Genomic DNA, 16411 nt, shown 5'->3' with positions numbered 1-16411 from the left:
AGATGATATCCAGAGCAATAGATCTTACCCCTATATCTTTCCTGAGCTCATCTCCTAGCAGTTAATGAATGCCTTTTGGACCTCTTTAACTGGCTGTCCCAGAGGTATCCTAAATCTCAAAAATGATCACCCATCTTGTCCAAAACAGAACTTATTTTTTCCTTCCAAACTTTCTTCTGAATTTCCCTATATTTTAAAGGATAGTGCCATTTCCCCCCTTACCCAGGCTCATAATCCTGATGTCTTTCTCCTCAATTTCATTCTCAACCCATATCTACTCTCTTATCAAATCTTGTCCCTTTTAGGGTAAGAACCATATTCCTGTACACTCTCTTCTTGGCTCTCACACAGCCTCCACCCTAGGTGATCATCACCTCTTCAGGATATTACTGAAATCTAATTGGTCATCTGTTTCAAGTGTTCCCCACTCTGATCCATCCTCCCCTCAGTGGCCAAAATGATTTTCCTAAAGCTTTAGAAAAGCCATTGCCACCCCTTCCCTAGCTCAATAAATTCCAATAACTCCCTATTATTTCAAAGATTAAATGTAAAGTCTTCAGTTTGAATTTAAAACACTTTATAATCTAGTTCCTTCCCATCTTCCAGATACTCTGTGACCAAATCAAACTGCCCTACTTGTTGCCCTTGTGTGGGACACTCCATTTCTTATCTCTGCTCCTTTGAACCAGTTGCCTCTTATACCAAGAAAGCTCTTTCTCCTTTGCCTTTCAGCTTCTCTGGTCCCTTTCAAGTTTTAGCTCAAATTTTGCCTTCTGCAGGAGCTCAGTCATTGTCTTCAGAGCTGTTAGTGCCTTTCTCTCTGAGACAGCCTCCCACTTTCTCCATATATGTCTTGTGCATACCTAGTGATTTACTTATTGCTTCCCATTAGACCATGAGTGCTCTGTGAGCAGGGGTTATTTTTAACTTTTCTTTATATCCCCAGGTTTAGTGTAATGCCTAACATTAGGTAAATACTTAATAAATGCTTTTTAATTGGTTGTTTGATTTAAACAAAGACCAGTTCAACAGAAGCACTGTGCTGCTTTCTTAACTGTTTGATCTAGAAAAGAATGAAAACAACTAAAATTCTCTCTCAACAGAAATTTGATTTAATTTCTTTTAAATCTCTTGTTGAAGCAGCTTGGTGGATGAAGAGCATGGGTCTGAGTCAGAAAATCAGTATTATCTAGGTTCAAATCTCTCCTGAACCAAAAGTCCTTTCACCTCCATTTGACTCAGGCAACTCCTTAAGATTAAACTATGAAGTTATCAAAAGATTATCTGTCTTGGTAATTTCTGACTTAGTGGGTGTGACAGGTTATGGTGCAAAAAAATAAAATTGTGAAGCAAATTGCCTTTTTAAATTACTTGAGGAGCCTAGTTTTTTAAAAGGATGTTAAGCTTAAAAAGTGAAGTCTTCTTTTGAAATGCAAATCACTATCTCAGTCCCTTCCATCTGGAAACTTCTGTGCTTATCAAATTCTAATCAGTATCAGGGAATTAAGAGGCTGCATGATTTAGTAAAAAGGGCATCAGAATTGGAATCTTGAAGACTAAGTTTAATTAATTATTCTGCTACCTATTAGCTATGTGACTTTGGATAAATCATTTAACATTCTCTGAATCTCAGTTTCCTTATGTATAAAATAGCTCACAGTTATGTAAGCTGTTGGGCAGCTAGGTGGCATAGTGGATAGAGTGCCAGGCCTGGAGCCAGAAAGACTCATTTTCCTGAATTCAAATCTGATCTCAAATGCTGACTAGTTGTATGACCCTGGGCAAGTCAATAAATCTTTTTTACCTCAGTGTCCTCTTTGTAAAATGATCTGGAGAAGGAAATGGCAAACCATTCTAATACCTTTATTAAAAAAATCCAAATAGGGTCATGGGATAGCAAACACAATTAAAAATGATTGAACAACAACATGCAGGTTTTGCAAAAGTCTGATTTGATTTGATTTCCTCTCTCTTATAAGAACTCAAATAAGATAAATGCTGTAAGTTCATCTCCATTTCACAGATAGGACAACTGAGGTTCAGAGAGAATGAAGTCATTTAGCCACATAGCTAATAAAAGTTGCAAAGCCAGAATTAAAACCTAGATGTTCCTGAATTCAAATCCAGCATGTAAAGTTTACAAATTATTTGGCTCATATCATTATAAGGAAACTTTGAGAAGTAATATAATTTACCCAGGGACATGTCTTTTAAGAGTTAGAGTTTGGAATCTCAGGGCTATTTTCATTATATCAGGCAACTAAACTTAGAAGAGTTCTAAGATTGAAATCTGACTGTATTATGATTCTATAGCTATAATATTTCCTAAATGAAGATTTTCATATATCAGCATTTTGCTTGAAGCAGAATTTAACTGTCTATTAATTACTTATTTGTCTCATCTTTATTTATAATGAAATATGTTTAGATTTTTGAAAGTCCCTATTTTAAGTACTGTGTTGGCTTTTCCCACAACCTGTAGCACTTTGGGAGGTATATAATAAAAAATAATTGTTATAAAGCTAAATTTTTTAATTTGGAGAATATGTAATAATTTTCTAAACTAATAATAGAGTAATAACAATCTTCATCTTTTTGTCATATTACTGCTACCCACCCCTAATCTCAAAAGTTTTTATATAGTTCCCTTAAATACTTTTCCAATGACCATTTCTTAACCATCTTGGTCCCTTTCAGACATTCTTGTTAATGTTCTTCCTTGAAAGGTGATGGATGCTTAGAAGTAAATTTCATATTCTAGATAGACTTTGCCCATGACAGAGAATGGTAGAACTATTACCTTCTTCTGTCAACTTCATGGAGGTAAATCTAAATGTATGCATGTCTTAGAGTACAGAGAGAAGGATAAAATTTCTTAGGGTGATGACTGCATAAAGAGCCATCCCATTTCCCTTCTGGGAAAGAGATCTACAATACTCCTCCAATACGATTTAGAGTGAAAAGCTCTTTATTTTTTTCTATGAACTTAGGAAGAGTCTTTCGGTCTCCAGGCCCAGTATTCTATTCACTGTGCAACATGTCTACAAAAAGAAACTGAGATTCAACAAATGTTAAATGATTTATCCAAGGTCACATAGTTAATAGGTAGCAAAATAATTAATCAAACTGTTATTACATCAAGACATGGAGTTAAATAATTAATGCTGAGACAATATAGTGCTGTGAAAAGAACACTATATTAGAAATTGAGACTTGTATTCTAATATTTTCTTTGTCACTAAGAGCTATGTAATTTTATTTTTCTGTGATTCATTTTTTTATCTATAAATAATTTTTTCTTTATTACTCATTCTGCCTCCATGAACTGGCATAGATCCTCTTACATAGTAGAATAAATTGTTGAATTAATGAAAAAATAATCATTGGTTATTCATAAGAAGATATTGAAAAGAATGCTCGATTTCGAGTCACAGAATTTGGATTTGCACCTTGACTTTTTGACTTGCTCCTTGTATGACATTAGAAAAATCCCTTAAAATCTCTTAACCTCTCTCACTTTATAGAGTAAGGGGCTTAGATTAGAACTTTCTTTTTAAAGTTGTTGTCTAGCTTTAAATCTGTAAATCAGAACATTGACCTGTTTGAGATTGATTGCTATGTAATAGAATTAATTCAACTCAACTGAAAAAAAAAAATTAAATGCTTACTATATACAAAACACTGAAGTAAATCTATAGTTTGTCATACTACTGATTAAATTTTAGCAGAAATTTCACATTATGGAAATTTCTCTGTTTAATACCTAGAGGTATGGATGGTATATATTGTAAAGAAAAGAAAAATTATGATTTTGAGGCTGATATTTTTCCAGTGATGTGATATAGAGAAGGAAATAAACACTTATTACCTACTAAGTGCCAGACTGACACAAGGTAAATGTTCATATGGTATTAAAAACTAGTGATATAAGGACACTCCCAAGGTCTCTCTGAAGAACTATGGAACTGATTACATGATAGGAGAGACACTGGCAAAAGACCACCCAGCATAAAATAACTGAATCAAAGAAGGTGCTGTGCTTTATGAGCAAAACAGAATTGTGGTAGTTCAAAGGATACCTGAGATGCACAAATTTTGAAACATTTCCACACCAAATGCTCATATGAACTATTATGTGTTACAGCCTCATATTGGTCTCATCAACCACAGTTAGACACACTGTACCTTGATTCTAATATTATTCTATAATTTTGATTTTCTTCAAGAATGAAGGATACAAACAACCAATTAAGTGTCAGGCATTGGGCATAGAGCTTCTTACAAATATTATCTGATTTGATCCTCACAAAATCCTACCAAGTATTATTATATATTATCTTATTATATATGTATATATGATATATACACATTATATAAATATATGATATATAATATAACATATTATATATTAAAATATATGATATATATATATACATATATATATCTTAACTATATTGATTCAAATGATGGAATGATGTAATTTCAGGAGAATACAAAAAAGCAGGTGATCAATCGGTCTGTAGGAGGGTAAAAGGATGCATGGGGAACACAAGGAGGCTGCCATAAGTCACCACTGCTGACTTGCCAGGAAGAACTGGGATAAAAAGCGAATAAGGTTTATTTAAAGCATTTTGCAAAACTTAAGACTAATGTATAAAGACTGTTAAAAACATCATGGAATTATAGGAATGGACATAGGAAGTGGGCTTGTTGTAGTAAGGAGATAATGGATACACTGAGTACTCAATTGTTATCTACCTCTTAATATAAGAAGAGGATGACTTCTAGCAGATTTGGATGGATCAGCTGTGGAGTAGAAGAATGAGAATTACTTAGGATGGGAAGGCATGAGGGAGTGGCAATCCATGTGATGAGAGTGGGTGTCCATATGAATAACATCAGAGATCTATCAAAATATCAAAGTAAATTAGGGCTAAAGACAGGAAATCAGAGAATAACCAGAAAGGGGAAAAAAAAAATTGGCAAATTTAGGGGTTGGTGACTTTCATATACTCTCTATATATGTTTATAGATGCCGAAGTCATCCATTGCATCTAGACCATTGCCTCGCCATTGGACTTTGATAATTCTAGAAGAGAGAATGAGAATGATGACTTTGTGCAACTCTGCCTTATTTGCCAATTCATGTACAAGTCATCACCTTGTGATATCATTGGTCCTTTGGAAAAATGAAGGACAAACAACAATATACTTGTATGTAAATGATAATCATGTCAGCTTAAGTAAGACCTACATGCAAGTTCATTTCATGTGGCAAAATTCAAACATAGTTGTGAGCATCCAAACACATTATCATCTACTAATAGGCACTTGTTACTTTAATGAAGGTAGAAGACATTTGTTAAAACAAACCACTGATTAGATTTGACAATAAAAATGAAAATGGGACCCAAATTATGGGCTTTGCTAATTGTTCTTCTTGGTTGTGACTATTAATCTTCATTTTGCCTTTAGCTGTGACAGATATAATCTGTGATGGTCAGCTATTTGCTTTTATTTCAGGAATAATGTATCTGTTTCTTGCTTTAGAACGAGAGCAATAAACTGTTTCCTGGGAATTGCTGGCATTATTCTTAATTTGTTTCTTACACTTAACTACATTAGGGAAGATTTAGGTTAGATATAAAGCAACAAGAGTTTTTTTTTTTTTTTTTTTTTTTTTTAAACTGGCAAACCAAGGGAGGTTTGTGGAATCTCTACCTCCATAATCCTTTAAAAACAATAGCTTCTCATCTGCCTGGAACTGATTAGGCACTGTCCTGCATGATGGCAGGAGGCTTATTGTATCTTTATGGTCTCTTCCAATTTGGACTCCAAATGCTGATATTTTATAGTTTAAGGTACCTTTTGACTTTAACGTTGTATGTTCAAAGGTTCCCTCTAAGTCGGCAAGTATTTATTAAGTACCTACTATGTGCCAGTTACTGTTGTTAGCTTTTGGAGATATAAAGAAAGGCAAAAGACATCTTATATTTTAAAGAGTAAGAGACAATGTGCAAATGACTATGTACAAATAAGATATATAAAGAGTAAATTAGAGATTACCTCAGAAGAAGACAACATTAAGAGAAGTCTGGGAAAGATTTTTTGACATTGAGAGGTCTGGGAAAGGTTTTTGCCCAAATTAGGATTTTAATTGAGAATTGAAGGAATCCAGAATGTAGAGAGGAGGAAAGAGTATTACAAGTATGAGGAACTCAGACAGTGAAAATGCATGGAGTGGGAAGATGAAATGTCTTTGTGAGGAGCACCAAGGAACATTTAGAATGAGTCACTGGATTACAAAGTACATGACTGTAAGTAAGGTGTAAGAAGATTGGAAAGGAGAGAAGTAGATAGGTTATAAAGGGTAGTATACAGGAAATTTTATCTTTGATCCTGGAAGTGATAGGTAGCTCCTGGGATTTATTGGATGGAGGTAGAAGGCTACAGTATGGGCAGGCATTTGCTTTTGGAAAATCACTTTGTTAGCCAAGTAGATTGTGGACTGGAGTGGGGAGGGAGTCTAGGTGATCAGGAAGACTAACTATGATGTTCTTAGCATTCACATTCTCAGTCCAAAGGTCATTTCCAGTTCCAACATCCTACGTTCCTGTAATTCTGTGATCTTTTAAGTTTTCTTTTTCTTTCTTTCTTTTTTTTAATGGGATTCTGTGATTTTTCTACAATGCTTTTTTTTTCCCTCAGAAGAAAAAATTTACAGTGGCAGAGAGATACCTGAGTAATATGGGGCAAAATAATTCTAATAGAATGAAAGAGTTATTAGGAATAATTTCAAGATTTTAAATTGTTATACTCTGATATTATTCTTAGGATGGGAAGCATACTAGTGATGCTTCCTCACACCTCTCAGATTGACTAAATTGATAGGAAAAGATAATGATAAATGTTGGAGGGGATGTGGGAAAACTGACACATTAATGTATTGTTGTTGGTGGAGTTGTGAAATGATCCAACCTTTCTGCAGAGCAATCTGGAACTATGCTCAAAGGACTATAAAACTGTGCACCCTTTCACCCAGCAGTGCCATTACTGGGTCTGTATCCCAAGGTAATCAAAAAGGAGGGAAAACGACCCCCATGTGCAAAAATGTTTGTAGCAGCTCTTTTTGTGGTAGCAAAGAATTGGAATAGGAGTGGATGCCCTTCAGTTGAGGAATGGCTGAACAAGCTGTAATATATGAAAGTAATGGGATATTATTTTTCTATAAAAAATGATGAAGAAGATGATTATAGCAAAGCCTGGAAAAAATTTACATGAATTGATGCTGAGGGAAACAAGCAGAACCAAGAATACATTGTACACAATAATAGCAAGACTGTGTGAGATCAATTATGAAAGGCTTGGTTCTTTTCAACAGTTCAGTGATTGGAGGCAATCCCAATGGACTTTGGACAGAAAATGTCATCTGCCTCCAGGAAAAAAAAAAAAAAAATCTAAGGAGGCTGAATGTAAATCAACACATGTTCTATTCACTTTTTAAAAAATCTTTCACATGGTTTTTCTCTTTTGCTCTGATTTTTTTTTTCTCCTAACATCATTCATAAAGCAATATGTATTAAAAATAAACTTACTACAATTAAAAAATTGTTATGACTAGAAGCTATAAATCATTTTATTTATATAATTTCATTTAAAATGATTAAATTAGAAATCTTAGAAATTAGAGCTCCCTCATTTTCCTCATAATCCGAAGTAATATGCTTAATGCTATATCATATGTCTTGGATTTGAACCCAGTTTCTCTGATTCCATTTCTCTCATTTTTTCCCCTACTATAGTAGAAGCTATCTTCTTAAATAGATGTACATAGCCAATATGATTTATTCTCTAGCATTTGACTTTTTGATGATAATGCTTTCCAATCTTACCTAGGCTAGTCATTGGACAACAGACATATAGTCCATAGCTGGACAGTTAATTGAAACTCTTCCATCTTGTCTTGGGAGAACCTTTCAAGGATTTATGTTTTATTAACTGAGCGTTTTGAGAACCCAATATCAACTCCACCCTATTCTAAGGCATAACCAATTTATCTTTATAAACCATCTTTTATAAATTATATGATATCTGTTAGGCATCAGTCCAAAAGACAGATACACATAATGACTCACAGCAAGGAGGTATAGTAGAAAGAAAACTGTTCAAAAGAGGGAGATCAGTGCTGTATGTTGTTACTTGTTAGATCTGTTACCTGAGAAAGTGAATTTTCCAGAGACCTAATTCCCTCATCCTTAAAATGATAATAATAACATCTACATATCATACATCAAAGGATTATGGCAAGGATCCAATCAGAATGGATTTGAAAGTATATTGTAAACAATAAAAGAAAGAGATTTGAGTTTATGGAAATAATCAAGTGTTTGTGGACTTTGAATAAGGTGTTGCTAAGGTACCGCATGCTAGAGAATGGGAAGAATGAGACAGTAAAGGAGCATTAGGCAGAAAACACTTCATTGAATGGGAAACTTTATGGATAAGTTGGGATTTCACAAGGCTCTTGAGAGAAGAGAGAGGGCTTGCTTGGGCTGTCAGGGAATGGATTCTAAGTATTTGAAGTTTTCATTGTGATTGGGAAATTGCAAAAAGAAAGCAACCTCATTCAAAGCTTGCTACCCTGGTTTTTGCAATATGCTATATTTAGTCACACAAATAGTACAAAACCTAGAATTTTATTTTTAAAGCTGCGGAACAATGGGATGTATTGTGTCCTACATATAGGTGCCAAACACTCAGGTTATGAACAGTAAAAATTACACTCTCAGCTCTAACTTGCAGGACCTTTTATAACCCTGTATCTCAGTTTCCCCATCAGTAAATTGGGAAAGAGAAGTGGTGTGACAACAGCACATTACAGAGTGGGTTTGCAGCCAGGAAGATATAAGTCAGATCCTTGACCTTATTAACTGTGTTATTTTCAGGAAATCATTTAACCTCTGAGAATTGTTAACAGTCTGGGAGTTCCTAAACTGGGAGTTTCTTATAACTTTGAAATTACAGATTGAAATTAAATATAGGAAAAAAGAAGGGGGGAGGAGTTTGACCAATTATTTATAAGCTCTAAAATTTGATGCTTCTGATATATATATATATATATATATATATATATATATATATATATATATATATATATATATATATATATATATCTATATCACTGGTAACTGGCTTCACTTACAGAGGAAAACATAATTTGAGGATTAGGATATATGATAATTGGGGAAAATAATAATTTCTTAATACATATTTACCAACAATTGTTATTTGTAAAATATAATAATTTATAATTTATATGTCAATTTAAAGTTTCCCAATTTGTTTTCCTTCACTTAGTTAACCGCTTTGATTAAACACCTATTGTTTGCTGAGTGCAGTAGCTATAAATACATAAGTGAAACAATCACTGCAGATAACATGTGATTAGTTTAAAAAGAACCTTGTATTCTCTTGGGTAACAAATGAAAGAGACAGACACATGTACACATGCACACATATACACATACACACCCATAGGGACAGAGATAGAAATAAGAGCATGTTAACAGAATAAATATGGAACAAAAACAGTGATTTTGGGAGGGAGCACAATAGGGGTTGGAGAGACAGGATTAAAAAAAAAGACAATGTAGAAGGTAGCTTATTTAGGTAGAACAAGTATTTTTAAGATGAAATCCAGGGAAATTGGATGACTTGTCTGTATTTACCACCTAAGAAAAATAAAATGGATCCTTTGGTCATAGAAAATCTCTCCCTCTCAGAAATCCAAATAAAAATATTAAAAACTCTCTAATCTCTATCTTGCCTCAGTTTCTCCAGCATTATAGAAGAACTGGAATTCATAATTGAACACCAAATAGATAATTTTAATTATATTAAGTTAAACAGTTTTTATACAAATAAAACTAATGCAGACAAGATTAGAAGGGAAGCAATAGTTTTGGAAAACATTTTTATATTTAATAGTTCTGATAAAGGCCTCATCTCTAAAATATGTAGAGAACTGACTCAAATTCATAAGAATTCTAACCATTTTCCAATTGATAAATAGTCAAAGTGTCTGAATTCAAGGCTGGTGCTCTATCCACTGCGCCACCTCGCTGCCCCAGCATTTGTAATCTTATGAAAAGATGCTCTAAATCACAACTGATCAGAGAAATGCAAATTAAGACAATTCTGAGACACTACTACACACCTCTGAAATTGTCTAAGATGACGGAAAAGATAATGACAAAAGTTGGAGGGGATGTGGGAAAACTGGGACACTGATACATTATTGGTGAAACTGAATAAATCCAAAAATTCTGGAGAGCAATTTGGACTTATGCTCAAAAAGTTATCAAGCTACAAATCATTTGACCCAGCAGTGTTTCTACTGGGTTTACATCCCAAAGAGATCTTAAAGGAGGGAAAGGGACCCATATGTGTAAAAATGTTTGTTTCAGCCCTTTTTGTAGTGACAAGAAAACAGGAAACTGAGTGGATGCCCATCAACTGGAGAATGGCTGAATAAATTGTGGTATATGAATGTTATGGGATATTATTGTTCTATAAGAAACAATCATCAGGATGATTTCAAGACCTAGAGAGAGTTACATGAATTGATGCTAAGTAAAATGAGCAGAACCAGGAGATCATTATACACAGCAACAGCAAATTAGACCATGATCAATTCTGATGTATGTGACTCTTTCCAACAATGAGATGATTGAAACCAATTCCAATGATCTTGTGATGGAGAAAGACATCTATACCCAGAGAAAGGACTGTGGGAACTTAGTGTGGATCACAACATAGCTTTTTCACTCATTTTGTTGTTGTTTCTTTGCATTTTGTTTTCTTACTCATTTTCTTTCCTTTTTGATATGATTTTTCTTGTATAACAAGATAATTTTATAAATATGTTTACACATATTAGATTTAACATATATTTAACATGTATAAAATATATTGGATTACTTACCACATAGGGGAAGGGATGGGGGGAGGAGGGGAAAATCTGAAACATAAGGCTATGCAAGAGTCAGTATTAACAATTATCTGTGCATATGTTTTGAAAATAAAAGTTTTATAAAAATTATTGAGTTATTGTTTATATGGATCATATCTATTGTTATTTATTATATTAGAAATTAAAACATGTTAGTAATATTATGCAAATTATTTTGACCTCATGCATTCCATGAGAGGATCTCCAAGACTCCCAGCCATCCCTAAGAGCACACTTTGAGACTCATTGCTCTAGAGCTATACAGGCAAGGCTGCATGACTACTAATATTGCATATGGAATGTAAGTGCTTAAGAGGGGGAATCCTCAGGTCTCTTCCCACCCCAAGATTCTGTAATTTCATGATTTTTTGCATTTTAGTTTGTAGATAAGAAGATATCAAGACAGCTATTGTATTCTCCTTAGGTATATCCTACTTCTGAGGTCTAATGATCCCTAGCTTTGAATTTTAATCATGGAAAAAGACTGAGACAATAAAAGTCTCCATTCTGCCTCAGTGACTTCAGAAGTCCATGACTGGCTAAGTCATTTAACTTTCTTGATCCTGTTTCCCATTTTCAAAATAAAGATAAATATACTAACAAATCTAATTCACAAGATTGTTGTTCAGATCAGATTTTGGGAGTTTTGAACAGCTATAGAATTTTGAGTTATCATGATAAATTCCTTATGTAAAAGGTTGCAAATCCAAACATTTTCTTCTTTGAATGCCTTCCTGAAGGTTAATGAAATACATGTTTTTTAAATCCCTATGGTTAGTGTTAATTAGAAACAAACATACACCTTCAGCTTTGATCTCTCCTAATGAGAAAGCCAGATAACTTAACTTCAAAGCCCTTTATTTCCCCTCAGCTTCCAGCCCTGGCCAAGGAATCAGAACACAATTCCTTTTCCTCTATCCGCTTAAAGAATCAATAGCAAACTTAGAAAACGGAGATAGGAAGTTAAAAAAAAAAAAAAAAAGAAAAAAAAAAGTAGCATTTATTTAGCACTCACCATGTGCTATATCCTGTGTTAAGAGCTTTATAAATGTTAGCTCATTTGATCCTCACAACAACTCTGTGAGGTAGGTAGGCACTATTATTATCTTCATTTTACAATTAAGAAAATTGAGGAAGATTTTTGCCTTTGCTCATTGTGAGGAAAATATTTAATTATTGATTAATAGTGTTTGAACTCTGCTTTATGCAACTTGAAATTGTCTAACCCAAAACTTACCACATACAGCTAGTAAGGATCTGAGAAAAAATTTGAATTTAAGATTCCTTGCTCTAGGGCCAGCTCTGTCTGCTGTACTACATAGCTTCCTCTAAACAGCAAAAGAAGAGGACAATCTACTGGTGAAGCAAAAGTATGGTAGAAAGATCTGGCATTTGACAGGGTCAGGGATGAGCTCTTTTAATCTCTCTTACTGGCTAGGTGGCTTTGGCCAGGAACCTTCTCCTCTGAGGATGTCAAGGTCCTTATCTGAATAATGTGAGACTTAGACTAATTCCCACTGTCATTTCCAGCTGTAAATCTTTAAAATTTTAAGCAAGGGAATGGATTTCAGTATGTTGGCTCTGATGCCTTGAATTGAGATTCATTGATAAGAAGAATGACTAAAGTCATTATAGAATCTTTAGATGAATTTTTTAAAAAAATATGTGGAGAATTGAAAAAGTATGAAATGTGGAGGACAGGTGTTATGCCTCAGTTTCCCTGAATTGTAATACCTCAGTTTCCCTGGTAGCAATTCCCCCTTCCTGGCTATTAGGACTGAGAGAATTAGGGCTGCGGAGCTCTGGCCACTCTGGTGTTCCAAAGAGTGATAAAACTCCAGATGATTTATCTCAAATATTTAGATGACACTCCCTATCTTCTGCCTCAGACTTTCTGTCTCCTGCTCTACCATTTTTTTCACTCACAATTTATCAGAATTTATGATCTTTTCTCCTTATTTCCAATGTGTCAGAACTAAATTATGATCTTTCCTGGAATTTCCATTCTCCACAGAGAATTCCAGTGCTCTGCCCCATTTCTCCTTGCCTTTGTTTCCTTGATCACTGGAGCCTTATAAAAATCTCTGGAAATTACTAGCTCATTGCTGAATGTTTTGAGACAAGAGACCCACCCAAACTGGCTGGCTATTGCCAGTCCAACTTCACGACTAAAAACCTCTAATCTCTGTGTTGCCTCAGTTTCTCCAGCATTACAAGGTAGATGGTACAGTGGGAAGAGCACTGGACTTAAAGTCAGGAAGGCCTAAATCCAAATTGAGCCTCAGACACTTACTAGCTTTGTGATCCTGGACAAATCACATTTAACCCTACTTGTCTCATTTGTTACAAGTATTGAAGAAGGAAATGGCAATGCAGTATTTTAGCCAAGGAAATTCCAGATGGGATTATGAAGAATCAAACTGAATAATAGTTGAATAAATGACTAAAGTATGGAGACTAAGATACATAGTGCCTGTAAGACATTAATAGTGGTCATTTCTAAAACTCCAATAATTTATAATTGTTCTTAAGAGTCTGTATGGGGACAAAAAAAAACCAAAAAAACAAACCAAAAAAAAAACCTGAAATACCAATGGATGGAAATGTACCTCTCTAGGATCAAAGATAGCCTGGTATCATGTCAGAAAGTCCTGGGGCAAATCCCATGTCTCACATAACTTCTGAGTGCTCCAAGATAAATTGTAAAACAGTCGTCTTTGGAATTGGCAGAAGAACTTTCTTTTCTGGGAGTTTCTTATATAGTTTCATGTGAAAAGGGAAACAAAAAAAAAAAAAAGGAAAGAAGAAAAAGAGAGAGGGAGAGAAAGAAGGGAGAAAGAGAAAGAGAGAGAGAGAGAGAGAGAGAGAGAGAGAGAGAGAGAGAGAGAGAGAGAGAGAGAGAGAGAGAGAGAAGGAAGAGGAGGAGAAAAAGAACAAGAAGAACAAGGAAGAAGAGGAGGAAAAATGGAAGGAAGGAGAGAGGACAGAGTGAGGGAAAAGGAAAATAAACAAAAAACAAATGCTTGGGATTGTTACAATGTATAGTTTGCTAGGATGGCAGTGATATAAACTCTAACCTAATCCATCCATTCCTTTGTCAAGAACTATCTGAACTTTAATGGAATCCATAGCAGATCTATGTCATACTTACTGGTCCCATCTACAGATGTTCTAACACATGCAAATTTGGAGAATGGTGAACTTTTACATCTACAGGAAATGAGGAATTTTCTTCAAGTTAGGTGTCTCATTGTTTTTGCTAAGACTAGAGGGCAAGAGAGGAAAGATTTGCCTTTTCCTTCTATCCTTGGGAATGAAATTAGGGCAAAAGGCTCAAGGGCTAATGTTTTTTCAGAATTTGTGTCATCTGAGTCTTATAAGGAGATTCCAGATTCAATACCTAATTCCAGAGTAGGAGCAAGAAGGAATCAGTGTTCTTTTCAAGGTAACACTAGGCTGTTTTCCAACCTTTCTGAAAAGCAGTCAAAAATGTAACACAAAGTCTTTTCACACTTTCCCTAATCACTTTACCTGCTTTAGTCCTTCTGCTCTGGTTTGAGAAAAGGAATACCTGAGATGTGATTTCTAAAGCAAACAGAAATTCATAGTTGTGATTATCATTTCAAAAGCTGTTGAAGAGAGAAGGCATTTAGACTCTTTATCTAATCTATGTTTATCAGTGTGAGGAACTACAAAGCTGCTGTCTACTTATTTGGGACATAGTAAGAGAAGCTTTTAGAAAGGGATTGCTTTGTTCCTTAAGTGAAGTCCTAAACTTTCAGGCCGTTGGGAAGCCTGGCTTAGAGGAACCTTTTGTACCAGTTTTCCAGGATTAACTGGAACCTCCAAATAAAAACATTATCAAAAGCAATTTCTAGGAAAAATATCATGTAGATGTGGTTATTCAGTCTTGTTCAAGACTTCAAGACCCTATTTGGGGTTTTCTTGGAGGAGATACTAGAGTGATTTGCCATTTCTTTCTCCAGCTCTTTTACAGATGAGGAAACAAAAGTAAACTGTGTTAAATGATTTACCCAGGGTCATATAGCTAATAAAAATCTGAATACAGAGCTGAATTGAAAGACTAGTCTTTTTTATTCCAAACCCAGAACTCAATCCATTGCACTACCTAACTGCCTCCCTGCTTCCTATCACAGAGAGACTATTGTTTTCTAAAAGCAAAATTAAGACAGGGAGCCTTCCTTATTGTTTCTCTTCTGATCTACTGCAAAGCCTTTTCATTAAACTGTTGTCTTCTAGTCTCTCCACATTGCAATATCTCCACTGAAGTGCCCAAAGAATCTTTCTGAAAACAAAATCTGATCATATAATATCTATAGTCACAAATTTTCAGTGACACCTTTCCTATAGCTTACCTGGATTGTAATACTCCTTACAGGCCTTCTTGTCAAACTACATCTACGAAGTGTCAATATCAGGCAGCTGCTTCAAAGCCAAAAAACTATGGGGTAGGCATGGGTTTGGTGGGTCATTAAGACAGCATCTTGAAGTTTAACGATGCTAACCTAAGACAACTAGGTGTTGTCATGTAAGTATAAATTTACTAGAAGAGTAAAGACATAAGCTTGGATTAAAGCTATCTAATCCAACATTCACATAGCTACAACAATCATCTTCCTGAGATATAAGTCTGATCATAACACTCCCTTGCTCTAACATTACCTATTTCCTATAGGATAAAGAACAAACGCATTGCCTTGGTTGTCCATACCCTCCAGAGTTTAGATCCAATTTAGTTTTTCAACTATATCATTCACACATACATACAAACACATACATGTATATGTATATATACACCCATGCATACGTATATATAATCCATATAAATCTAAATATGTATTTTTTCATAATTTATGTTTTTATCAAATTTAATTGTTGGTTAGATTCCTGAATCTTAATTTATTCCCTTCTGAATCCATACATTTTCATAGGTCTGCTCCCAAACACATTCTAGCTTAACCTTTGATGAAGTTCTTCTCTTCCCTCTAGACTCAGTTCAGATGCTCATATCCTTGAGGCCTTCCAGGATTTCTTCTAGCTAGAAGTTAAAGACTTCTCTAATCTCTTTGTTTTAATTTGCCTACTAATAGATTGCATGCAGTTCTCTCCTTTCCTAGCTTGCCAGATCCTTGAGGGGAGAATTATATTATTTGCCAGCTTCAGTTGTACTGTGGGTGGTCTTTAAATAATAGGTGCTTAATAAATATTTGTTGAAATAAGCTGGAAATAAAATGGGACTTAGTAAGAAATGGAGCCTGAATTGAAAAAAAGCTGTCCCAAAGATGGAAAAGAGGAAATGAGCTTGAATCTCTTAGAGAGAAATCAGATTAGATCTAAGTAGAAATTTCCTAAGAAAGGCATTCATTCAACCTTGAGAAA

This window comes from Sminthopsis crassicaudata, chromosome 3, assembly GCF_048593235.1.
Source record: "Sminthopsis crassicaudata isolate SCR6 chromosome 3, ASM4859323v1, whole genome shotgun sequence".
Classification (NCBI taxonomy): domain Eukaryota; kingdom Metazoa; phylum Chordata; class Mammalia; order Dasyuromorphia; family Dasyuridae; genus Sminthopsis; species Sminthopsis crassicaudata.
This window is presented reverse-complemented; position numbering follows the sequence as displayed.